This window comes from Saccoglossus kowalevskii, chromosome 2 (assembly GCF_978046115.1).
Source record: "Saccoglossus kowalevskii chromosome 2, keSacKowa6.1, whole genome shotgun sequence".
Taxonomy (NCBI): domain Eukaryota; kingdom Metazoa; phylum Hemichordata; class Enteropneusta; family Harrimaniidae; genus Saccoglossus; species Saccoglossus kowalevskii.
Genome location: NC_140642.1, coordinates 33,110,521 through 33,132,847, shown reverse-complemented (window position 1 = coordinate 33,132,847; position 22,327 = coordinate 33,110,521). Strand labels below are relative to the sequence as shown.

Below are 22,327 nucleotides of genomic sequence, written 5' to 3'. Positions count from 1 at the left end.
ATCCCCACAAGTTTAAAATAAATATAGAAAAATAACGACTGATACGATTTTGAAATTACGTCATAATGTGCTTAAATTATTCATACACAAACAAAATGAAGTGTTGTTACGCATACAGTGAATGATATAGATATAAGGGGTTTATCTGTGCTAATATATTACATTAAAATTAAAGGGGACGCCCGGGTTCAAACCAGGGACCTCTCGATCTGCAGTCGAATGCTCTACCACTGAGCTATATCCCCTCATGTTTAAAAATAAATATAGGAAAATAACGACTGATACTATTTTGAAATTACGTAAAAATGTGCTTAAATTGTTCATACATAAACATACTGAAGTGTTGTTACGCATAGAGTGAATGATCTGGACACAAGTGTTTTATGTTGGCTAATGTATAACATAAAAATTGAAGGGGACACCCGGGTTTAAACCGAGGACCTCTCGATCTGCAGTCGAGCTCTACCACTGAGCTATATCCCCACAAGTTTAAAATAAATATAGATAAATAACGACTGATACGATTTTGAAATTACGTCATAATGTGCTTAAATTGTTCATACATAAACAAAATGAAGTGTTTAGGCATAGAGTGAAAGATCTGGACACAAGTGTTTTATGTTGGCTAATATATAACATTAAAATAGAAGAGGACACCCGGGTTCGAACCAGGGACCTCTCGATCTGCAGTCGAATGCTCTACCACTGAGCTATATCCCCACATGTTTAAAATAATTATAGAAAAATAACGACTGATATTATTTTGAAATTACGTCATAATGTGCTTAAATTGTTCATGCATAAATAAAATGAAGTGTTGTTACGCATACAGTGAATGATATGGATACAAGGCGTTTATTTGAGCTAATATATAACATTAAAATTAAAGGGGACACCCGGGTTCAAACCAGGGACCTCTCGATCTGCAGTCGAATGCTCTACCACTGAGCTATATCCCCTCATGTTTAAAATAAATATAGGAAAATAACGACTGATACTATTTTGAAATTACGTAAAAATGTGCTTAAATTGTTCATACATAAACATACTGAAGTGTTGTTACGCATAGAGTGAATGATCTGGACACAAGTGTTTTATGTTGGCTAATGTATAACATAAAAATTGAAGGGGACACCCGGGTTTAAACCGAGGACCTCTCGATCTGCAGTCGAGCTCTACCACTGAGCTATATCCCCACAAGTTTAAAATAAATATAGAAAAATAACGACTGATACGATTTTGAAATTACGTCATAATGTGCTTAAATTATTCATACACAAACAAAATGAAGTGTTGTTACGCATACAGTGAATGATATAGATACAAGGGGTTTATCTGTGCTAATATATTACATTAAAATTAAAGGGGACGCCCGGGTTCAAACCAGGGACCTCTCGATCTGCAGTCGAATGCTCTACCACTGAGCTATATCCCCTCATGTTTAAAAATAAATATAGGAAAATAACGACTGATACTATTTTGAAATTACGTAAAAATGTGCTTAAATTGTTCATACATAAACATACTGAGGTGTTGTTACGCATAGAGTGAATGATCTGGACACAAGTGTTTTATGTTGGCTAATGTATAACATAAAAATTGAAGGGGACACCCGGGTTTAAACCGAGGACCTCTCGATCTGCAGTCGAGCTCTACCACTGAGCTATATCCCCACAAGTTTAAAATAAATATAGAAAAATAACGACTGATACGATTTTGAAATTACGTCATAATGTGCTTAAATTATTCATACACAAACAAAATGAAGTGTTGTTACGCATACAGTGAATGATATAGATACAAGGGGTTTATCTGTGCTAATATATTACATTAAAATTAAAGGGGACGCCCGGGTTCAAACCAGGGACCTCTCGATCTGCAGTCGAATGCTCTACCACTGAGCTATATCCCCTCATGTTTAAAAATAAATATAGGAAAATAACGACTGATACTATTTTGAAATTACGTAAAAATGTGCTTAAATTGTTCATACATAAACATACTGAGGTGTTGTTACGCATAGAGTGAATGATCTGGACACAACTGTTTTATGTTGGCTAATGTATAACATAAAAATTGAAGGGGACACCCGGGTTTAAACCGAGGACCTCTCGATCTGCAGTCGAGCTCTACCACTGAGCTATATCCCCACAAGTTTAAAATAAATATAGATAAATAACGACTGATACGATTTTGAAATTACGTCCTAATGTGCTTAAATTGTTCATACATAAACAAAATGAAGTGTTTAGGCATAGAGTGAAAGATCTGGACACAAGTGTTTTATGTTGGCTAATATATAACATTAAAGTAGAAGGGGACACCCGGGTTCGAACCAGGGACCTCTCGATCTGCAGTCGAATGCTCTACCACTGAGCTATATCCCCACAAGTTTAAAATAAATATAGAAAAATAACGACTGATACGATTTTGAAATTACGTCATAATGTGCTTAAATTATTCATACACAAACAAAATGAAGTGTTGTTACGCATACAGTGAATGATATAGATACAAGGGGTTTATCTGTGCTAATATATTACATTAAAATTAAAGGGGACGCCCGGGTTCAAACCAGGGACCTCTCGATCTGCAGTCGAATGCTCTACCACTGAGCTATATCACCTCATGTTTAAAAATAAATATAGGAAAATAACGACTGATACTATTTTGAAATTACGTAAAAATGTGCTTAAATTGTTCATACATAAACATACTGAAGTGTTGTTACGCATAGAGTGAATGATATGAATACAAGGGGTTTATTTGTGCTAATATACAACATTAAAATTAAAGGGGACACCCGGGACCTCTCGATCTGCAGGCGAATGCTCTACCACTAAGCTATATCCCCACATCTTTAAAATAAATATAAGAAAATAACTACTGATACGATTTTGAAATTACGTCATAATGTGCTTAAATTGTTCATACATAAACAAAATGAAGTGTTTAGGCATAGAGTGAAAGATCTGGACACAAGTGTTTTATGTTGGCTAATATATAACATTAAAATAGAAGAGAACATCCGGGTTCGAACCAGGGACCTCTCGATCTGCAGTCGAATGCTCTACCACTGAGCTATATCCCCCACATGTTTAAAATAATTATAGAAAAATAACGACTGATATTATTTTGAAATTACGTCATAATGTGCTTAAATTGTTCATGCATAAATAAAATGAAGTGTTCTTACGCATACAGTGAATGATATGGATACAAGGGGTTTATTTGTGCTAATATATAACATTAAAATTAAAGGGGACACCCGGGTTCAAACCAGGGACCTCTCGATCTGCAGTCGAATGCTCTGCCACTGAGCTATATCCCCACATGTTTCAAAAAAATATCGGAAAATAACGACTGATACTATTTTGAAATTACGTAAAAAATGTGCTTAAATTGTTCATACATAAACAAAATGAAGTGTTGTTCGGCATAGAGTGAATGATATGAATACAAGGGGTTTATTTGTGCTAATATACAACATTAAAATTAAAGGGGACACCCGGGACCTCTCGATCTGCAGTCGAATGCTCTACCACTAAGCTATATCCCCACATCTTTAAAATAAATATAAGAAAATAACTACTGATACAATTTTAAAATTACGTCATAATGTGCTTAAATTGTTCATACATAAACAAAATGAAGCGTTTAGGCATAGAGTGAATGATCTGGACACAAGTGTTTTATGTTAGCTAATGTATAACATTAAAATAGAAGGGGACACCCGGGTTAAAGCGAGGACCTCTCGATCTCAAGTCGAGCTCTACCACTGAGCTATATCCCCACAAGTTTAAAATAAATATAGAAAAATAACTAATGATACAATTTTAAAATTACGTCAAATTGTGCTTACATTTTTAATACATAAACAAAATGAAGTGTTTTGACATAGAGTGAATGATCTGGACACAAGTGTTTTATGTTCGCTAATGCATAACATTAAAGTAGAAGGGGACACCCGGGTTCGAACCAGGGACCTCTCGATCTGCAGTCGAATGCTCTACCACTGAGCTATATCCCCCCATGTCGAAAATTAACATAGGAAAATAACGACTGATACTATTTTGAAATGACGTAAAAATGTGCTTAAATTGTTCATACATAAACATACTGAAGTGTTGTTACGCATACAGTGAATGATATGGATACAAGGCGTTTATTTGAGCTAATATATAACATTAAAATTAAAGGGGACACCCGGGTTCAAACCAGGGACCTCTCGATCTGCAGTCGAATGCTCTACCACTGAGCTATATCCCCTCATGTTTAAAATAAATATAGGAAAATAACGACTGATACTATTTTGAAATTACGTAAAAATGTGCTTAAATTGTTCATACATAAACATACTGAAGTGTTGTTACGCATAGAGTGAATGATCTGGACACAAGTGTTTTATGTTGGCTAATGTATAACATAAAAATTGAAGGGGACACCCGGGTTTAAACCGAGGACCTCTCGATCTGCAGTCGAGCTCTACCACTGAGCTATATCCCCACAAGTTTAAAATAAATATAGAAAAATAACGACTGATACGATTTTGAAATTACGTCATAATGTGCTTAAATTATTCATACACAAACAAAATGAAGTGTTGTTACGCATACAGTGAATGATATAGATACAAGGGGTTTATCTGTGCTAATATATTACATTAAAATTAAAGGGGACGCCCGGGTTCAAACCAGGGACCTCTCGATCTGCAGTCGAATGCTCTGCCACTGAGCTACATCCCCTCATGTTTAAAAATAAATATAGGAAAATAACGACTGATACTATTTTGAAATTACGTAAAAATGTGCTTAAATTGTTCATACATAAACATACTGAGGTGTTGTTACGCATAGAGTGAATGATCTGGACACAAGTGTTTTATGTTGGCTAATGTATAACATAAAAATTGAAGGGGACACCCGGGTTTAAACCGAGGACCTCTCGATCTGCAGTCGAGCTCTACCACTGAGCTATATCCCCACAAGTTTAAAATAAATATAGATAAATAACGACTGATACGATTTTGAAATTACGTCATAATGTGCTTAAATTGTTCATACATAAACAAAATGAAGTGTTTAGGCATAGAGTGAAAGATCTGGACACAAGTGTTTTATGTTGGCTAATATATAACATTAAAGTAGAAGGGGACACCCGGGTTCGAACCAGGGACCTCTCGATCTGCAGTCGAATGCTCTACCACTGAGCTATATCCCCACAAGTTTAAAATAAATATAGAAAAATAACGACTGATACGATTTTGAAATTACGTCATAATGTGCTTAAATTATTCATACACAAACAAAATGAAGTGTTGTTACGCATACAGTGAATGATATAGATACAAGGGGTTTATCTGTGCTAATATATTACATTAAAATTAAAGGGGACGCCCGGGTTCAAACCAGGGACCTCTCGATCTGCAGTCGAATGCTCTACCACTGAGCTATATCCCCTCATGTTTAAAAATAAATATAGGAAAATAACGACTGATACTATTTTGAAATTACGTAAAAATGTGCTTAAATTGTTCATACATAAACATACTGAAGTGTTGTTACGCATAGAGTGAATGATCTGGACACAAGTGTTTAATGTTGGCTAATGTATAACATAAAAATTGAAGGGGACACCCGGGTTTAAACCGAGGACCTCTCGATCTGCAGTCGAGCTCTACCACTGAGCTATATCCCCACAAGTTTAAAATAAATATAGATAAATAACGACTGATACGATTTTGAAATTACGTCATAATGTGCTTAATTGTTCATACATAAACAAAATGAAGTGTTTAGGCATAGAGTGTAAGATCTGGACACAAGTGTTTTATGTTGGCTAATATATAACATTAAAGTAGAAGGGGACACCCGGGTTCGAACCAGGGACCTCTCGATCTGCAGTCGAATGCTCTACCACTGAGCTATATCCCAACATGATTTAAAAAAATGTAGAAAAATAACGACTGATACTATTATGAAATTACGTCATAATGTGCTTAAATTGTTCATACATAAACAAAATGAAGCGTTTATGATAGAGTGAATGATCTGGACACAAGTGTTTTATGTTGGCAAATGCATAACATTAAAATAGAAGGGGACACCGGCGTTCGAACCAGGGACATCTCGATCTGCAGTCCAATGCTCTACCACTGAGCTATATCCCCACATGTTTAAAATAAATATAGAAAAATAACTACTGATACAATTTTAAAATTACGTCATAATGTGCTTAAATTGTTCATCATAAACAAAATGAAGGGTTTAGGCATAGAGTGAATGATCTGGACACAAGTGTTTTATGTTGGCTAATATATAACATTAAAATAGAAAGGGACACCCGGGTTCGAACCAGGGACCTCTCGATCTGCAGTCGAATGCTCTACCACTGAGCAATATCCCCACATGATTAAAATAAATGTAGAAAAATAACGACTGATACTATTTTGAAATTACGTCATAATGTGCTTGAATTGTTCATGCATTAACAAAATAAAGTGTTTAGGATAGAGTGAATTATCTGGACACAAGTGTTTTATGTTGGCAAATGCATAACATTAAAATAGAAGGGGACACCCGGGTTCCAACCAGGGACCTCTCGACCTGCAGTCGAATGCTCTACCACTGAGCTATATCCCCACATGTTTAAAATAAATATAGGAAAATAACGACTGACACTATATTGAAATTACGTATAAACTGTGCTTAAATTGTTCATACATAAACAAAATGAAGTGTTGTTCGGCATAGAGTGAATGATATGAATACATGGGGTTTATTTGTACTAATATACAACATTAAAATTAAAGTGGACACCCGGGTTTGAACCAGGGACCTGTCGATCTGCAGTCGAATGCTCTACCACTGAGCTATAACCCCACATGTTTAAACTAAATATAGGTAAATAACGACTAATACTATTTTGAAATTACGTAAAAATGTTCTTAAATTGCTCATACATGAACAAAATGAAGTGTTGGTAGGCATAGAGTGAATGATATGGATACAAGTGTTTTATGTTGGCTAATATATAACATTAAAATAGAAGGGGACACCCGGGTTCGAACCAGGGACCTCTTGATCTGCAGTCGAATGCTCTACCACTGAGCTATATCCCCACATGTTTAAAATAATTATAGAAAAATAACGACTGATATAATTTTGAAATTACGTCATAATGTGCTTAAATTGTTCATGCATAAATAAAATGAAGTGTTGTAACGCATACAGTGAATGATATGGATACAAGGGGTTTATTTGTGCTAATATATAACATTAAAATTAAAGGGGACACCCGGGTTCAAACCAGGGACCTCTCAATCTGCAGTCGAATGCTCTATCACTGAGCTATATCCCCACATGTTTAAACTAAATATAGGTAAATAACGACTAATACTATTTTGAAATTACGTAAAAATGTGCTTAAATTGTTCATACATGAACAAACTGAAGTGTTGGTAGGCATAGAGTGAATGATATGGATACAAGTGTTTTATGTTGGCTAATGTATAACATTAAAATAGAAGGGGACACCCGGGTTTAAACCGAGGACCTCTCGATCTGCAGTCGAGCTCTACTACTGAGCTATATCTCCACATGTTTAAAATAAATATAGAAAAATAACTACTGATACAATTTTAAAATTACGTCATAATGTGCTTAAATTGTTCATCATAAACAAAATGAAGCGTTTAGGCATAGAGTGAATGATCTGGACACAAGTGTTTTATATTGGCTAATATATAACATTAAAATAGAAAGGGACACCCGGGTTCGAACCAGGGACCTCTCGATCTGCCGTCGAATGCTCGACCACTGAGCTATATCCCCACATGATTAAAATAAATGTAGAAAAATAACGACTGATACTATTTTGAAATTACGTCATAATGTGCTTGAATTGTTCATGCATTAACAAAATAAAGTGTTTAGGATAGAGTGAATGATCTGGACACAAGTGTTTTATGTTGGCAAATGAATAACATTTAAATAGAAGGGGACACCCGGGTTCGAACCAGGGACCTCTCGATCTGCAGTCGAATGCTCTACCACTGAGCTATATCCCCACATGTTTAAAATAAATATAGGAAAATAACGACTGACACTATATTGAAATTACGTATAAACTGTGCTTAAATTGTTCATACATAAACAAAATGAAGTGTTGTTCGGCATAGAGTGAATGATATGAATACATGGGGTTTATTTGTACTAATATACAACATTAAAATTAAAGAGGACACCCGGGTTTGAAACAGGGACCTGTCGATCTGCAGTCGAATGCTCTACCACTGAGCTATATCCCCACATGTTTAAACTAAATATAGGTAAATAACGACTAATACTATTTTGAAATTACGTAAAAATGTTCTTAAATTGCTCATACATGAACAAAATGAAGTGTTGGGAGGCATAGAGTGAATGATATGGATACAAGTGTTTTATGTTGGCTAATATATAACATTAAAATAGAAGGGGACACCCGGGTTCGAACCAGGGACCTCTCGATCTGCAGTCGAATGCTCTACCACTGAGCTATATCCCCACATGTATAAAATAAATATAGAACAATAACGACTGATACTATTTTGAAATTACGTCATAATGTGCTTAAATTGTTCATACATAAACAAAATGAAGCGTTTAGGATAGAGTGAATGATCTGGACACAAGTGTTTTATGTTGGCAAATGCATAACATTAAAATAGAAGGGGACAGCCGGGTTCGAACCAGGGACCTCTCGATCTGCAGTCGAATGCTCTACCACTGAGCTATAACACCACATGTTTAAAATAAATATAGAAAAATAACGACTAATACTATTTTGAAATTACGTCATAATGTGCTTAAATTGTTCATACATAAATAAAATGAAGTGTTGTTACGCATACAGTGAATGATATGGATACAAGGGGTTTATTTCTGCTAATATATAACATTAAAATTAAAGGGGACACCCGGGTTCAAACCAGGGACCTCTCGATCTGCAGTCGAATGCTCTACCACTGAGCTATATCCCCACATGTTTAAAATAAATATAGAAAAATAACTACTGATACAATTTTAAAATTACGTAAAAATGTGCTTAAATTGTTCATCATAAACAAAATGAAGCGTTTAGGCATAGAGTGAATGATCTGGACACAAGTGTTTTATGTTGGCTAATATATAACATTAAAATAGAAAGGGACACCCGGGTTCGAACCAGGGACCTCTCGATCTGCAGTCGAATGCTCTACCACTGAGCTATATCCCCACATGATTAAAATAAATGTAGAAAAATAACGACTGATACTATTTTGAAATTACGTCATAATGTGCTTGAATTGTTCATGCATAAACAAAATGAAGTGTTTAGGCATAGAGTGAAAGATCTGGACACAAGTGTTTTATGTTGGCTAATATATAACATTAAAATAGAAGGGGACACCCGGGTTCGAACCATGGACCTCTTGATCTGCAGTCGAATGCTCTACCACTGAGCTATAACCCCACATGTTTGAAATAAATATAGGAAAATAACGACTGACACTATATTGAAATTACGTATAAACTGTGCTTAAATTGTTCATACATAAACAAAATGAAGTGTTGTTCGGCATAGAGTGAATGATATGAATCCATGGGGTTTATTTGTACTAATATACAACATTAAAATTAAAGAGGACACCCGGGTTTGAACCAGGTACCTCTCGATCTGCAGTCGAATGCTCTACCACTGAGCTATATCCCCACATGTTTAAAATAAATATCGGAAAATAACGACTGATACTGTTTTGAAATTACGTAAAAAATGTGCTTAAATTGTTCATACATAAACAAAATGAAGTGTTGTTCGGCATAGAGTGAATGATATGAATACAAGGGGTTTATTTGAGCTATATCCCCACATGTTTAAAATAAATATAGGGAAATAACCACTGATACTATTTTGAAAGTACGTAAAAAATGTGCTTAAATTGTTCATACATAAACAAAATGAAGTGTTGTTCGGCATAGAGTGAATGATATGAATACAAGGGGTTTATTTGTGCTAATATACAACATTAAAATTAAAGGGGACACCCGGGACCTCTCGATCAGCAGTCGAAAGCTCTACCACTGAGCTATATCCCCCAGATATTTAAACTATATACAGGAAAATAACGACTGATAATATTTTGAAATTACGTAAAAATGTGCTTAAATTGTTCATACATAAACAAAATGAAGTTTTGATGGGCATAGAGGGAATGATATGGATACAAGTGTTTTATGTTGGCTAATATATAACATTATAATAGAAGGGGACACCCGGGTTCGGACCAGGGACCTCTCGATCTGCAGTCAAATGCTCTACCACTGAGCTATATCCCCACATGTTTAAAATAAATATCGGGAAATAACGACTGATACTATTTTGAAATTACATAAAAAATGTGCTTAAATTGTTCATACATAAACAAAATGAAGTGTTGTTCGGCATAGAGTAAATGATATGAATACAAGGGGTTTATTTGAGCTATATCCCCACATGTTTAAAATAAATATAGGAAAATAACGACTGATACTATTTTGAAAGTACGTAAAAAATGTGCTTTAATAGTTCATACATAAACAAAATGAAGTGTTGTTCGGCATAGAGTGAATGATATAAATACAAGGGGTTTATTTGTGCTAATATACAACATTAAAATTAAAGGGGACACCCGGGACCTCTCGATCAGCAGTCGAAAGCTCTACCACTGAGCTATATCCCCCAGATATTTAAACTATATACAGGAAAATAACGACTGATAATATTTTGAAATTACGTAAAAATGTGCTTAAATTGTTCATACATAAACAAAATGAAGTTTTGATGGGCATAGAGGGAATGATATGGATACAAGTGTTTTATGTTGGCTAATATATAACATTATAATAGAAGGGGACACCCGGGTTCGGACCAGGGACCTCTCGATCTGCAGTCGAATGCTCTACCACTGAGCTATATCCCCACATGTTTAAAATAAATATAGAAAAATAACGACTAATACTATTTTGAAATTACGTCATAATGTGCTTAAATTGTTCATACATAAATAAAACGAAGTGTTGTTACGTATACAGTGAATGATATGGATAAAAGGGGTTTATTTCTGCTAATATATAACATTAAAATTAAAGGGGACACCCGGGTTCAAACCAGGGACCTCTCGATCTGCAGTCCAATGCTCTACCACTGAGCTATATCCCCACATGTTTAAAATAAATATAGAAAAATAACTACTGATACAATTTTAAAATTACGTCATAATGTGCTTAAATTGTTCATCATAAACAAAATGAAGCGTTTAAGCATAGAGTGAATGATCTGGACACAAGTGTTTTATGTTGGCTAATATATAACATTAAAATAGAAAGGGACACCCGGGTTCGAACCAGGGACCTCTCGATCTGCAGTCGAATGCTCTACCACTGAGCTATATCCCCACATAATTAAAATAAATGTAGAAAAATAACGACTGATACTATTTTGAAATTACGTCATAATGTGCTTGAATTGTTCATGCATTAACAAAATAAAGTGTTTAGGATAGAGTGAATGATCTGGACACAAGTGTTTTATGTTGGCAAATGCATAACATTAAAATAGAAGGGGACACCCGGGTTCGAACCAGGGACCTCTCGATCTGCAGTCGAATGCTCTACCACTGAGCTATATCCCCACATGTTTAAACTAAATATAGGTAAATAACGACTGATACGATTTTGAAATTACGTCATAATGTGCTTAAATTGTTCATGCATAAATAAAATGAAGTGTTGTTACGCATACAGTGAATGATATGGATACAAGGGGTTTATTTGTGCTAATATATAACATTAAAATTAAAGGGGACACCCGGGTTCAAACCAGGGACCTCTCGATCTGCAGTCGAATGCTCTATCACTGAGCTATATCCCCACATGTTTAAACTAAATATAGGTAAATAACGACTAATACTATTTTGAAATTACGTAAAAATTTGCTTAAATTGTTCATACATGAACAAACTGAAGTGTTGGTAGGCATAGAGTGAATGATATGGATACAAGTGTTTTATGTTGGCTAATGTATAACATTAAAATAGAAGGGGACACCCGGGTTTAAACCGAGGACCTCTCGATCTGCAGTCGAGCTCTACCACTGAGCTATATCCCCACATCTTTAAAATAAATATAGGAAAATAACTACTGATACAATTTTGAAATTACGTCATAATGTGCTTAAATTATTCATACATAAACAAAATGAAGTGTTTAGGCATAGAGTGAAAGATCTGGACACAAGTGTTTTATGTTGGCTAATATATAACATTAAAATAGAAGGGGACACCCGGGTTCGAACCAGGTACCTCTCGATCTGCAGTCGAATGCTCTACCACTGAGCTATATCACCACATGTTTAAACTAAATATAGGTAAATAACGACTGATACGATTTTGAAATTACGTAAAAAATGTGCTTAAATTGTTCATACATAAACAAAATGAAGTGTTGTTCGGCATAGAGTGAATGATATGAATACAAGGGGTTTATTTGTGCTAATATACAACATTAAAATTAAAGGGGACACCCGGGACCTCTCGATCTGCAGTCGAATGCTCTACCACTGAGCTATATCCCCCAGATATTTAAACTATATACAGGAAAATAACGACTGATACTATTTTGAAATTACCTAAAGATGTGCTTAAATTGTTCATACATAAACAAAATGAAGTTTTGATGGGCATAGAGGGAATGATCTGGACACAAGTGTTTTATGTTGGCTAATGTATAACATTAAAATAACAGGGGACACCCGGGTTCAAACCAGGGACCTCTCGATCTGCAGTCGAATGCTCTACCACTGAGCTATATCCCCACATGTTTAAAATAAATATAGGAAAATAACGACTGATACTATTTTGAAATTTCGTAAAAAATGTGCTTAAATTGTTCATACATAAACAAAATGAAGTGCTGTTCGGCATAGAGTGAATGATATGAATACAAGGGGTTTATTTGTGCTAATATACAACATTAAAATTAAAGGGGACACCCGGGACCTCTCGATCTGCAGTCGAATGCTCTACCACTAAGCTATATCCCCACATCTTTAAAATAAATATAAGAAAATAACTACTGATACAATTTTAAAATTACGTCATAATGTGCTTAAATTGTTCATACATAAACAAAATGAAGTGTTTAGGCATAGAGTGAATGATACGGACACAAGTGTTTATGTTGGCTAATGTATAACATAAAAATAGAAGGGGACACCCGGGTTTAAACCGAGGACCTCTCGATCTGCAGTCGAGCTCTACCACTGAGCTATATCCCCACAAGTTTAAAATAAATATAGAAAAATAACTAATGATACAATTTTAAAATTACGTCAAATTGTGCTTACATTTTTAATACATAAACAAAATGAAGTGTTTTGACATAGAGTGAATGATCTGGACACAAGTGTTTTATGTTCGCTAATGCATAACATTAAAATAGAAGGGGACACCCGGGTTCGAACCAGGGACCTCTCGATCTGCAGTCGAATGCTCTACCACTGAGCTATATCCCGACATGTCTAAAATTAATATAGGAAAATAACGACTGATACTATTTTGAAATTACGTAAAATGTGCTTAAATTGTTCATACATAAACATACTGAAGTGTTGTTACGCATACAGTGAATGATATGGATACAAGGGGTTTTTTTGTGCTAATATATAACAATAAAATTAAAGGGGACACCCGGGTTCAAACCAGGGACCTCTCGATCTGCAGTCGAATGCTCTACCACTGAGCTATATCCCCTCATGTTTAAAAATAAATATAGGAAAATAACGACTGATACTATTTTGAAATTACGTAAAAATGTGCTTAAATTGTTCATACATAAACATACTGAAGTGTTGTTACGCATAGAGTGAATGATCTGGACAAAAGTGTTTTATGTTGGCTAATGTATAACATAAAAATTGAAGGGGACACCCAGGTTTAAACCGAGGACCTCTCGATCTGCAGTCGAGCTCTACCACTGAGCTATATCCCCACAAGTTTAAAATAAATATAGCAATATAACGACTGATACGATTTTGAAATTACGTCATAATGTGCTTAAATTGTTCCTACATAAACATACTGAAGTGTTGTTACGCATAGAGTGAAAGATCTGGACACAAGTGTTTTTTGTTGGCTAATATATAACATTAAAATAAAAGGGTACTCCCGGGTTCGAACCAGGGACCTCTCAATCTGCAGTAGAATGCTCTACCACTGAGCTATATCCCCACATGTTTAAATTAATTATAGAAAAATAACGACTGATATTATTTTGAAATTACGTCATAATGTGCTTAAATTGTTCATGCATAAACAAAATGAAGTGTTGTTACGCATACAGTGAATGATATGGATACAAGGGGTTTATTTGTGCTAATATATAACATTAAAATTAAAGGGGACACCCGGGTTCAAACCAGGGACCTCTCGATCTGCAGTCGAATGCTCTACCACTGAGCTATATCCCCACAAATTTAAAATAAATATAGAAATATAACGACTGATACGATTTTGAAATTACGTCATAATGTGCTTAAATTGTTCCTACATAAACATACTGAAGTGTTGTTACGCATAGAGTGAAAGATCTGGACACAAGTGTTTTATGTTGGCTAATATATAACATTAAAATAGAAGGGGACACCCGGGTTCGAACCAGGGACCTCTCGATCTGCAGTCGAATGCTCTACCACTGAGCTATATCCCCACATGTTTAAAATAATTATAGAAAAATAACGACTGATATTATTTTGAAATTACGTCATAATGTGCTTAAATTGTTCATGCATAAACAAAATGAAGTGTTGTTACGCATACAGTGAATGATATGGATACAAGGGGTTTATTTGTGCTAATATATAACATTAAAATTAAAGGGGACACCCGGGTTCAAACCAGGGACCTCTCGATCTGCAGTCGAATGCTCTATCACTGAGCTATATCCCCACATGTTTAAACTAAATATAGGTAAATAACGACTAATACTATTTTGAAATTACGTAAAAATGTGCTTAAATTGTTCATACATGAACAAACTGAAGTGTTGGTAGGCATAGAGTGAATGATATGGATACAAGTGTTTTATGTTGGCTAATGTATAACATTAAAATAGAAGGGGACACCCGGGTTTAAACCGAGGACCTCTCGATCTGAAGTCGAGCTCTACCACTGAGCTATATCCCCACATCTTTAAAATAAATATAGGAAAATAACTACTGATACAATTTTGAAATTACGTCATAATGTGCTTAAATTATTCATACATAAACAAAATGAAGTGTTTAGGCATAGAGTGAAAGATATGGACACAAGTGTTTTATGTTGGCTAATATATAACATTAAAATAGAAGGGGACACCCGGGTTCGAACCAGGTACCTCTCGATCTGCAGTCGAATGCTCTACCACTGAGCTATATCCCCACATGTTTAAACTAAATATAGGTAAATAACGACTGATACGATTTTGAAATTACGTCATAATGTGCTTAAATTGTTCATGCATAAATAAAATGAAGTGTTGTTACGCATACAGTGAATGATATGGATACAAGGGGTTTATTTGTGCTAATATATAACATTAAAATTAAAGGGGACACCCGGGTTCAAACCAGGGACCTCTCGATCTGCAGTCGAATGCTCTATCACTGAGCTATATCCCCACATGTTTAAACTAAATATAGGTAAATAACGACTAATACTATTTTGAAATTACGTAAAAATGTGCTTAAATTGTTCATACATGAACAAACTGAAGTGTTGGTAGGCATAGAGTGAATGATATGGATACAAGTGTTTTATGTTGGCTAATGTATAACATTAAAATAGAAGGGGACACCCGGGTTTAAACCGAGGACCTCTCGATCTGCAGTCGAATGCTCTACCACTGAGCTATATCCCCACATCTTTAAAATAAATATAGGAAAATAACTACTGATACAATTTTAATATTACGTCATAATGTGCTTAAATTGTTCATACATAAACAAAATGAAGCGTTTAGGCATAGAGTGAATGATCTGGACACAAGTGTTTTATGTTGGCTAATATATAACATTAAAATAGAAGGGGACACCCGGGTTCGAACCAAGGACCTCTCGATTTGCAGTCGAGCTCTACCACTGAGCTATATCCCCACAAGTTTAAAATAAATATAGAAAAATAACTAATGATACAATTTTAAAATTACGTCAAATTGTGCTTACATTTTTAATACATAAACAAAATGAAGTGTTTTGACATAGAGTGAATGATCTGGACACAAGTGTTTTATGTTCGCTAATGCATAACATTAAAATAGAAGAGGACACCCGGGTTCGAACCAGGGACCTCTCGATCTGCAGTCGAATGCTCTACCACTAAGGTGTATTCCCACATGTTTAAAATAAATATAGAAAAATAACGACTGATAGTATTTTAAAATTACGTCATAATGTGCTTAAATTGTTCATACATAAATAAAATGAAGTGTTGTTACGCATACAGTGAATGATATAGATACAAGGGGTTTATCTGTGCTAATATATTACATTAAAATTAAAGGGGACACCCGGGTTTAAACCAGGGACCTCTCGATCTGCAGTCGAATGCTCTACCACTGAGCTATATCCCCTCATGTTTAAAAATAAATATAGGAAAATAACGACTGATACTATTTTGAAATTACGTAAAAATGTGCTTAAATTGTTCATACATAAACATACTGAAGTGTTGTTACGCATAGAGTGAATGATCTGGACACAAGTGTTTTATGTTGGCTAATGTATAACATAAAAATTGAAGGGGACACCCGGGTTTAAACCGAGGACCTCTCGATCTGCAGTCGAGCTCTACCACTGAGCTATATCCCCACAAGTTTAAAATAAATATAGAAAAATAACGACTGATACGATTTTGAAATTACGTCATAATGTGCTTAAATTGTTCATACATGAACAAACTGAAGTGTTGGTAGGCATAGAGTGAATGATATGGATACAAGTGTTTTATGTTGGCTAATGTATAACATTAAAATAGAAGGGGACACCCGGGTTTAAACCGAGGACCTCTCGATCTGCAGTCGAGCTCTACCACTGAGCTATATCCCCACATCTTTAAAATAAATATAGGAAAATAACTACTGATACAATTTTGAAATTACGTCATAATGTGCTTAAATTATTCATACATAAACAAAATGAAGTGTTTAGGCATAGAGTGAAAGATCTGGACACAAGTGTTTTATGTTGGCTAATATATAACATTAAAATAGAAGGGGACACCCGGGTTCGAACCAGGGACCTCTCGATCTGCAGTCGAATGCTCTACCACTGAGCTATATCCCCACATGTTTAAAATAATTATAGAAAAATAACGACTGATATTATTTTGAAATTACGTCATAATGTGCTTAAATTGTTCATGCATAAATAAAATGAAGTGTTGTTACGCATACAGTGAATGATATGGATACAAGGGGTTTATTTGTGCTAATATATAACATTAAAATTAAAGGGGACACCCGGGTTCAAACCAGGGACCTCCCGATCTGCAGTCGAATGCTCTATCACTGAGCTATATCCCCACATGTTTAAACTAAATATAGGTAAATAACGACTAATACTATTTTGAAATTACGTAAAAATGTGCTTAAATTGTTCATACATGAACAAACTGAAGTGTTGGTAGGCATAGAGTGAATGATATGGATACAAGTGTTTTATGTTGGCTAATGTATAACATTAAAATAGAAGGGGACACCCGGGTTTAAACCGAGGACCTCTCGATCTGCAGTCGAATGCTCTACCACTGAGCTATATCCTCACATCTTTAAAATAAATATAGGAAAATAACTACTGATACAATTTTAAAATTACGTCATAATGTGCTTAAATTGTTCATACATAAACAAAATGAAGCGTTTAGGCATAGAGTGAATGATCTGGACACAAGTGTTTTATGTTGGCTAATATATATCATTAAAATAGAAGGGGACACCCGGGTTCGAACCACGGACCTCTCGATCTGCAGTCGAGCTCTACCACTGAGCTATATCCCCACATGTTTAAAATAAATATAGAAAAATAACTAATGATACAATTTTAAAATTACGTCAAATTGTGCTTACATTTTTAATACATAAACAAAATGAAGTGTTTTGACATAGAGTGAATGATCTGGACACAAGTGTTTTATGTTCGCTAATGCATAACATTAAAATAGAATAGGACACCCGGGTTCGAACCAGGGACCTCTCGATCTGCAGTCGAATGCTCTACCACTAAGGTATATTCCCACATGTTTAAAATAAATATAGAAAAATAACGACTGATACTATTTTAAAATTACGTCATAATGTGCTTAAATTGTTCATACATAAATAAAATGAAGTGTTGTTACGCATACAGTGAATGATATAGATACAAGGGTTTTATCTGTGCTAATATATTACATTAAAATTAAAGGGGACACCCGGGTTCAATCCAGGGACCTCTCGATCTGCAGTCGAATGCTCTACCACTGAGCTATATCCCCTCATGTTTAAAAATAAATATAGGAAAATAACGACTGATACTATTTTGAAATTACGTAAAAATGTGCTTAAATTGTTCATACATAAACATACTGAAGTGTTGTTACGCATAGAGTGAATGATCTGGACACAAGTGTTTTATGTTGGTTAATGTATAACATAAAAATTGAAGGGGACACCCGGGTTTAAACCGAGGACCTCTCGATCTGCAGTCGAGCTCTACCACTGAGCTATATCCCCACAAGTTTAAAATAAATATAGAAAAATAACGACTGATACGATTTTGAAATTACGTCATAATGTGCTTAAATTGTTCATACATAAACAAAGTGAAGTGTTTAGGCATAGAGTGAAAGATCTGGACACAAGTGTTTTATGTTGGCTAATATATAACATTTAAATAGAAGGGGACACCCGGGTTCGAACCAGGGACCTCTCGATCTGCAGTCGAATACTCTACCACTGAGCTATATCCCCACATGTTTAAAATAATTATAGAAAAATAACGACTGATATTATTTTGAAATTACGTCATAATGTGCTTAAATTGTTCATGCATAAATAAAATGAAGTGTTGTTACGCATACAGTGAATGATATGGATACAAGGGGTTTATTTGTGCTAATATATAACATTAAAATTAAAGGGGACACCCGGGTTCAAACCAGGTACCTCTCGATCTGCAGTCGAATGCTCTATCACTGAGCTATATCCCCACATGTTTAAACTAAATATAGGTAAATAGCGACTAATACTATTTTGAAATTACGTAAAAATGTGCTTAAATTGTTCATACATGAACAAACTGAAGTGTTGGTAGGCATAGAGTGAATGATATGGATACAAGTGTTTTATGTTGGCTAATGTATAACATTAAAATAGAAGGGAACACCCGGGTTTAAACCGAGGACCTCTCGATCTGCAGTCGAGCTCTACAACTGAGCTATATCACCACATCTTTAAAATAAATATAGGAAAATAACTACTGATACAATTTTAAAATTACGTCATAATGTGCTTAAATTGTTCATACATAAACAAAATGAAGCGTTTAGGCATAGAGTGAATGATCTGGACACAAGTGTTTTATGTTGGCTAATATATAACATTAAAATAGAAGGGGACACCCGGGTTCGAACCAGGTACCTCTCGATCTGCAGTCGAATGCTCTACTACTGAGCTATATCCCCACATGATTAAAATAAATGTAGAAAAATAACGACTGATACTATTTTGAAATTACGTCATAATGTGCTTGAATTGTTCATGCATTAACAAAATAAAGTGTTTAGGATAGAGTGAATGATCTGGACACAAGTGTTTTATGTTGGCAAATGCATAACATTAAAATAGAAGGGGACACCCGGGTTCGAACCAGGGACCTCTCGATCTGCAGTCGAATGCTCTACCACTGAGCTATATCCCCACATGTTTAAAATAAATATCGGAAAATAACGACTGATACTGTTTTGAAATTACGTAAAAAATGTGCTTAAATTGTTCATACATAAACAAAATGAAGTGTTGTTCGGCATAGAGTGAATGATATGAATACAAGGGGTTTATTTGAGCTATATCCCCACATGTTTAAAATAAATATAGGGAAATAACCACTGATACTATTTTGAAAGTACGTAAAAAATGTGCTTAAATTGTTCATACATAAACAAAATGAAGTGTTGTTCGGCATAGAGTGAATGATATGAATACAAGGGGTTTATTTGTGCTAATATACAACATTAAAATTAAAGGGGACACCCGGGACCTCTCGATCTGCAGTCGAATGCTCTACCACTAAGCTATATCCCCACATCTTTAAAATAAATATAAGAAAATAACTACTGATACAATTTTAAAATTACGTCATAATGTGCTTAAATTGTTCATACATAAACAAAATGAAGCGTTTAGGCATAGAGTGAATGATCTGGACACAAGTGTTTTATGTTGGCTAATATATAACATTAAAATAGAAGAGGGCACCCGGGTTCGAACCAGGGACCTCTCGATCTGCAGTAGAATGCTCTACCACTGAGCTATATCCCCACATGTTTAAAATAAATATAGAAAAATAACGACTGATACTATTTTGAAATTACGTCATAATGTGCTTAAATTGTTCATACATAAATAAAATGAAGTGTTGTTACGCATACAGTGAATGATGTGGATACAAGGGGTTTATTTGTGCTAATATATAACATTAAAATTAAAGGGGACACCCGGGTTCAAACCAGGGACCTCTCGATCTGCAGTCGAATGCTCTATCACTGAGCTATATCCCCACATGTTTAAACTAAATATAGGTAAATAACGACTAATACTATTTTGAAATTACGTAAAAATGTGCTTAAATTGTTCATACATGAACAAAATGAAGTGTTGGTAGGCATAGAGTGAATGATATGGATACAAGTGTTTTATGTTGGCTAATGTATAACATTAAAATAGAAGGGGACACCCGGGTTTAAACCGAGGACCTCTCAATCTGCAGTCGAGCTCTACCACTGAGCTATATCCCCACATCTTTAAAGTGCCTGTGCAATGCCCACTCTCACGTTAACTATTTTAGATCCGTGTCCTACTGAAGTGGGCAGTTATTGATTTTTTTTTGTCAAAATGGTTACTCCTATCCAAGTAAATTTAAGATATATCTCATGCTGTAGCCACGCCCACCTATCCTGAAACGGTCGACTGTTTCCGGATTTCCGACTCTCGCCGAAAGTGCGCCACCAAATGCCAAAATATGAGAGGAAGCCATACTCCTGAGCTGTACTTATATAACACTGCGTGATTCAACATACTTTTAAACGATATACATTTTTCGGTCGGCATTTCTTTTTTTTGTCATTTTTTTTTTGTTTTTTTTTGAGATAGAGAGTTTTTAGAAGTTGTTTTCAGAACAAACGTTTGTGATGGTTAAACGTTGTGTTGTGGGCGGTTGCAGTAATACGTATAGTCATAGTGTAAGTATTCACACTTTTCCAAACGATCCGAAGGTGCGACGTCAGTAAACGAAAGCCGTGAAAACAACGAGAAAAGGTTGGGGTGGACCTTCTCCTTACATCGTCATATGTAGTGTCCACTTCACCTCAGATTCTTTTTTCGAAAAACTGTCTTCGGCCGTGAAGAAACAACTAGGTTTTAAAGAGAAGCGCCGACAACTTTAACCTGGCGCAATACCAACAATTTTGAAAGAAATAGATTCCGAACCAGCCCATGATCACCGAGGCGGATTTCAGAAGAGAGAGAGACGTCGGGTAAGTGTTTCAAATCATTTGACTTGTTTTGCCATCCTGATTATCGCTTTATAGAGACAATTAAGTTTGCCTTATGTAAAGGTATCAATAATTTTTGATAGTAACACGAAAACGACGCGTCGGACAAACAGGAAATTACGCAGTCCTTACACACTGCTAATTGTTTTCATTTTCGCAGGCTAAAAGTTTCTGAATTGTTCGGTGATTGGTGTTGAATGTCGAATTCACACCTCTGTTACTTTCCTTCTAGCTTGATCTGCGAAATAATTTATGGGGGTACTGGACATCTCAACTCCAAAAAATCCCGACCCGTTTTTCATACCTACAGCCAAAACAAAGTCAGCTTGGACTTTCAGTTATGAGACATGACAAAACAAACGCTGCCAGTGATAGATTTCGCGAATAAAAAACAAAATTAACGCAATCAAAGGCGCCGACCACACGCGTTGGAAATACTAGTAGATAGTACACGATGTTTCGAATCAAAAGATGTCGATCAAC

At 35.2% G+C, this 22,327-nt stretch overlaps 49 non-coding genes across 49 annotated transcripts; all 49 read right to left on the bottom strand.

The window, feature by feature from the left end:
• Positions 1–173: 173 nt before the first annotated feature.
• Positions 174–245, bottom strand: TRNAC-GCA (transfer RNA cysteine (anticodon GCA)). The gene has a single exon. It is a non-coding gene; the product is annotated as a tRNA-Cys (tRNA).
• A 403-nt stretch (positions 246–648) lies between these two features.
• On the bottom strand, positions 649–720 carry TRNAC-GCA (transfer RNA cysteine (anticodon GCA)). The gene has a single exon. It is a non-coding gene; the product is annotated as a tRNA-Cys (tRNA).
• Positions 721–887: 167 nt separating this feature from the next.
• Positions 888–959, bottom strand: TRNAC-GCA (transfer RNA cysteine (anticodon GCA)). The gene has a single exon. It is a non-coding gene; the product is annotated as a tRNA-Cys (tRNA).
• Positions 960–1,363: 404 nt separating this feature from the next.
• Positions 1,364–1,435, bottom strand: TRNAC-GCA (transfer RNA cysteine (anticodon GCA)). Its single transcript has one exon. It is a non-coding gene; the product is annotated as a tRNA-Cys (tRNA).
• Positions 1,436–1,840: 405 nt separating this feature from the next.
• Positions 1,841–1,912, bottom strand: TRNAC-GCA (transfer RNA cysteine (anticodon GCA)). The gene has a single exon. It is a non-coding gene; the product is annotated as a tRNA-Cys (tRNA).
• Positions 1,913–2,315: 403 nt separating this feature from the next.
• TRNAC-GCA (transfer RNA cysteine (anticodon GCA)) lies at positions 2,316–2,387 on the bottom strand. The gene has a single exon. It is a non-coding gene; the product is annotated as a tRNA-Cys (tRNA).
• Positions 2,388–3,019: 632 nt separating this feature from the next.
• On the bottom strand, positions 3,020–3,091 carry TRNAC-GCA (transfer RNA cysteine (anticodon GCA)). The gene has a single exon. It is a non-coding gene; the product is annotated as a tRNA-Cys (tRNA).
• Positions 3,092–3,259: 168 nt separating this feature from the next.
• On the bottom strand, positions 3,260–3,331 carry TRNAC-GCA (transfer RNA cysteine (anticodon GCA)). The gene has a single exon. It is a non-coding gene; the product is annotated as a tRNA-Cys (tRNA).
• A 627-nt stretch (positions 3,332–3,958) lies between these two features.
• TRNAC-GCA (transfer RNA cysteine (anticodon GCA)) lies at positions 3,959–4,030 on the bottom strand. The gene has a single exon. It is a non-coding gene; the product is annotated as a tRNA-Cys (tRNA).
• Positions 4,031–4,197: 167 nt separating this feature from the next.
• On the bottom strand, positions 4,198–4,269 carry TRNAC-GCA (transfer RNA cysteine (anticodon GCA)). Its single transcript has one exon. It is a non-coding gene; the product is annotated as a tRNA-Cys (tRNA).
• A 404-nt stretch (positions 4,270–4,673) lies between these two features.
• On the bottom strand, positions 4,674–4,745 carry TRNAC-GCA (transfer RNA cysteine (anticodon GCA)). Its single transcript has one exon. It is a non-coding gene; the product is annotated as a tRNA-Cys (tRNA).
• Positions 4,746–5,148: 403 nt separating this feature from the next.
• Positions 5,149–5,220, bottom strand: TRNAC-GCA (transfer RNA cysteine (anticodon GCA)). Its single transcript has one exon. It is a non-coding gene; the product is annotated as a tRNA-Cys (tRNA).
• A 167-nt stretch (positions 5,221–5,387) lies between these two features.
• On the bottom strand, positions 5,388–5,459 carry TRNAC-GCA (transfer RNA cysteine (anticodon GCA)). Its single transcript has one exon. It is a non-coding gene; the product is annotated as a tRNA-Cys (tRNA).
• Positions 5,460–5,861: 402 nt separating this feature from the next.
• Positions 5,862–5,933, bottom strand: TRNAC-GCA (transfer RNA cysteine (anticodon GCA)). The gene has a single exon. It is a non-coding gene; the product is annotated as a tRNA-Cys (tRNA).
• Positions 5,934–6,333: 400 nt separating this feature from the next.
• On the bottom strand, positions 6,334–6,405 carry TRNAC-GCA (transfer RNA cysteine (anticodon GCA)). The gene has a single exon. It is a non-coding gene; the product is annotated as a tRNA-Cys (tRNA).
• A 164-nt stretch (positions 6,406–6,569) lies between these two features.
• Positions 6,570–6,641, bottom strand: TRNAC-GCA (transfer RNA cysteine (anticodon GCA)). Its single transcript has one exon. It is a non-coding gene; the product is annotated as a tRNA-Cys (tRNA).
• Positions 6,642–7,048: 407 nt separating this feature from the next.
• On the bottom strand, positions 7,049–7,120 carry TRNAC-GCA (transfer RNA cysteine (anticodon GCA)). The gene has a single exon. It is a non-coding gene; the product is annotated as a tRNA-Cys (tRNA).
• A 167-nt stretch (positions 7,121–7,287) lies between these two features.
• Positions 7,288–7,359, bottom strand: TRNAC-GCA (transfer RNA cysteine (anticodon GCA)). The gene has a single exon. It is a non-coding gene; the product is annotated as a tRNA-Cys (tRNA).
• Positions 7,360–7,996: 637 nt separating this feature from the next.
• On the bottom strand, positions 7,997–8,068 carry TRNAC-GCA (transfer RNA cysteine (anticodon GCA)). Its single transcript has one exon. It is a non-coding gene; the product is annotated as a tRNA-Cys (tRNA).
• Positions 8,069–8,475: 407 nt separating this feature from the next.
• Positions 8,476–8,547, bottom strand: TRNAC-GCA (transfer RNA cysteine (anticodon GCA)). Its single transcript has one exon. It is a non-coding gene; the product is annotated as a tRNA-Cys (tRNA).
• Positions 8,548–8,950: 403 nt separating this feature from the next.
• Positions 8,951–9,022, bottom strand: TRNAC-GCA (transfer RNA cysteine (anticodon GCA)). Its single transcript has one exon. It is a non-coding gene; the product is annotated as a tRNA-Cys (tRNA).
• Positions 9,023–9,186: 164 nt separating this feature from the next.
• Positions 9,187–9,258, bottom strand: TRNAC-GCA (transfer RNA cysteine (anticodon GCA)). Its single transcript has one exon. It is a non-coding gene; the product is annotated as a tRNA-Cys (tRNA).
• A 165-nt stretch (positions 9,259–9,423) lies between these two features.
• Positions 9,424–9,495, bottom strand: TRNAC-GCA (transfer RNA cysteine (anticodon GCA)). The gene has a single exon. It is a non-coding gene; the product is annotated as a tRNA-Cys (tRNA).
• Positions 9,496–9,663: 168 nt separating this feature from the next.
• TRNAC-GCA (transfer RNA cysteine (anticodon GCA)) lies at positions 9,664–9,735 on the bottom strand. Its single transcript has one exon. It is a non-coding gene; the product is annotated as a tRNA-Cys (tRNA).
• A 551-nt stretch (positions 9,736–10,286) lies between these two features.
• Positions 10,287–10,358, bottom strand: TRNAC-GCA (transfer RNA cysteine (anticodon GCA)). Its single transcript has one exon. It is a non-coding gene; the product is annotated as a tRNA-Cys (tRNA).
• Positions 10,359–10,909: 551 nt separating this feature from the next.
• On the bottom strand, positions 10,910–10,981 carry TRNAC-GCA (transfer RNA cysteine (anticodon GCA)). Its single transcript has one exon. It is a non-coding gene; the product is annotated as a tRNA-Cys (tRNA).
• A 167-nt stretch (positions 10,982–11,148) lies between these two features.
• On the bottom strand, positions 11,149–11,220 carry TRNAC-GCA (transfer RNA cysteine (anticodon GCA)). Its single transcript has one exon. It is a non-coding gene; the product is annotated as a tRNA-Cys (tRNA).
• Positions 11,221–11,384: 164 nt separating this feature from the next.
• On the bottom strand, positions 11,385–11,456 carry TRNAC-GCA (transfer RNA cysteine (anticodon GCA)). The gene has a single exon. It is a non-coding gene; the product is annotated as a tRNA-Cys (tRNA).
• Positions 11,457–11,620: 164 nt separating this feature from the next.
• Positions 11,621–11,692, bottom strand: TRNAC-GCA (transfer RNA cysteine (anticodon GCA)). The gene has a single exon. It is a non-coding gene; the product is annotated as a tRNA-Cys (tRNA).
• Positions 11,693–11,859: 167 nt separating this feature from the next.
• Positions 11,860–11,931, bottom strand: TRNAC-GCA (transfer RNA cysteine (anticodon GCA)). The gene has a single exon. It is a non-coding gene; the product is annotated as a tRNA-Cys (tRNA).
• A 402-nt stretch (positions 11,932–12,333) lies between these two features.
• Positions 12,334–12,405, bottom strand: TRNAC-GCA (transfer RNA cysteine (anticodon GCA)). Its single transcript has one exon. It is a non-coding gene; the product is annotated as a tRNA-Cys (tRNA).
• A 396-nt stretch (positions 12,406–12,801) lies between these two features.
• TRNAC-GCA (transfer RNA cysteine (anticodon GCA)) lies at positions 12,802–12,873 on the bottom strand. Its single transcript has one exon. It is a non-coding gene; the product is annotated as a tRNA-Cys (tRNA).
• Positions 12,874–13,500: 627 nt separating this feature from the next.
• Positions 13,501–13,572, bottom strand: TRNAC-GCA (transfer RNA cysteine (anticodon GCA)). The gene has a single exon. It is a non-coding gene; the product is annotated as a tRNA-Cys (tRNA).
• Positions 13,573–13,738: 166 nt separating this feature from the next.
• On the bottom strand, positions 13,739–13,810 carry TRNAC-GCA (transfer RNA cysteine (anticodon GCA)). Its single transcript has one exon. It is a non-coding gene; the product is annotated as a tRNA-Cys (tRNA).
• Positions 13,811–14,454: 644 nt separating this feature from the next.
• TRNAC-GCA (transfer RNA cysteine (anticodon GCA)) lies at positions 14,455–14,526 on the bottom strand. The gene has a single exon. It is a non-coding gene; the product is annotated as a tRNA-Cys (tRNA).
• Positions 14,527–14,693: 167 nt separating this feature from the next.
• On the bottom strand, positions 14,694–14,765 carry TRNAC-GCA (transfer RNA cysteine (anticodon GCA)). The gene has a single exon. It is a non-coding gene; the product is annotated as a tRNA-Cys (tRNA).
• A 167-nt stretch (positions 14,766–14,932) lies between these two features.
• Positions 14,933–15,004, bottom strand: TRNAC-GCA (transfer RNA cysteine (anticodon GCA)). Its single transcript has one exon. It is a non-coding gene; the product is annotated as a tRNA-Cys (tRNA).
• A 402-nt stretch (positions 15,005–15,406) lies between these two features.
• On the bottom strand, positions 15,407–15,478 carry TRNAC-GCA (transfer RNA cysteine (anticodon GCA)). Its single transcript has one exon. It is a non-coding gene; the product is annotated as a tRNA-Cys (tRNA).
• A 167-nt stretch (positions 15,479–15,645) lies between these two features.
• Positions 15,646–15,717, bottom strand: TRNAC-GCA (transfer RNA cysteine (anticodon GCA)). Its single transcript has one exon. It is a non-coding gene; the product is annotated as a tRNA-Cys (tRNA).
• A 167-nt stretch (positions 15,718–15,884) lies between these two features.
• TRNAC-GCA (transfer RNA cysteine (anticodon GCA)) lies at positions 15,885–15,956 on the bottom strand. Its single transcript has one exon. It is a non-coding gene; the product is annotated as a tRNA-Cys (tRNA).
• A 639-nt stretch (positions 15,957–16,595) lies between these two features.
• Positions 16,596–16,667, bottom strand: TRNAC-GCA (transfer RNA cysteine (anticodon GCA)). Its single transcript has one exon. It is a non-coding gene; the product is annotated as a tRNA-Cys (tRNA).
• A 640-nt stretch (positions 16,668–17,307) lies between these two features.
• TRNAC-GCA (transfer RNA cysteine (anticodon GCA)) lies at positions 17,308–17,379 on the bottom strand. The gene has a single exon. It is a non-coding gene; the product is annotated as a tRNA-Cys (tRNA).
• Positions 17,380–17,546: 167 nt separating this feature from the next.
• Positions 17,547–17,618, bottom strand: TRNAC-GCA (transfer RNA cysteine (anticodon GCA)). The gene has a single exon. It is a non-coding gene; the product is annotated as a tRNA-Cys (tRNA).
• An 878-nt stretch (positions 17,619–18,496) lies between these two features.
• Positions 18,497–18,568, bottom strand: TRNAC-GCA (transfer RNA cysteine (anticodon GCA)). Its single transcript has one exon. It is a non-coding gene; the product is annotated as a tRNA-Cys (tRNA).
• A 403-nt stretch (positions 18,569–18,971) lies between these two features.
• On the bottom strand, positions 18,972–19,043 carry TRNAC-GCA (transfer RNA cysteine (anticodon GCA)). Its single transcript has one exon. It is a non-coding gene; the product is annotated as a tRNA-Cys (tRNA).
• A 641-nt stretch (positions 19,044–19,684) lies between these two features.
• On the bottom strand, positions 19,685–19,756 carry TRNAC-GCA (transfer RNA cysteine (anticodon GCA)). The gene has a single exon. It is a non-coding gene; the product is annotated as a tRNA-Cys (tRNA).
• A 164-nt stretch (positions 19,757–19,920) lies between these two features.
• TRNAC-GCA (transfer RNA cysteine (anticodon GCA)) lies at positions 19,921–19,992 on the bottom strand. The gene has a single exon. It is a non-coding gene; the product is annotated as a tRNA-Cys (tRNA).
• A 548-nt stretch (positions 19,993–20,540) lies between these two features.
• On the bottom strand, positions 20,541–20,612 carry TRNAC-GCA (transfer RNA cysteine (anticodon GCA)). The gene has a single exon. It is a non-coding gene; the product is annotated as a tRNA-Cys (tRNA).
• Positions 20,613–20,779: 167 nt separating this feature from the next.
• On the bottom strand, positions 20,780–20,851 carry TRNAC-GCA (transfer RNA cysteine (anticodon GCA)). The gene has a single exon. It is a non-coding gene; the product is annotated as a tRNA-Cys (tRNA).
• Positions 20,852–22,327: the final 1,476 nt, after the last annotated feature.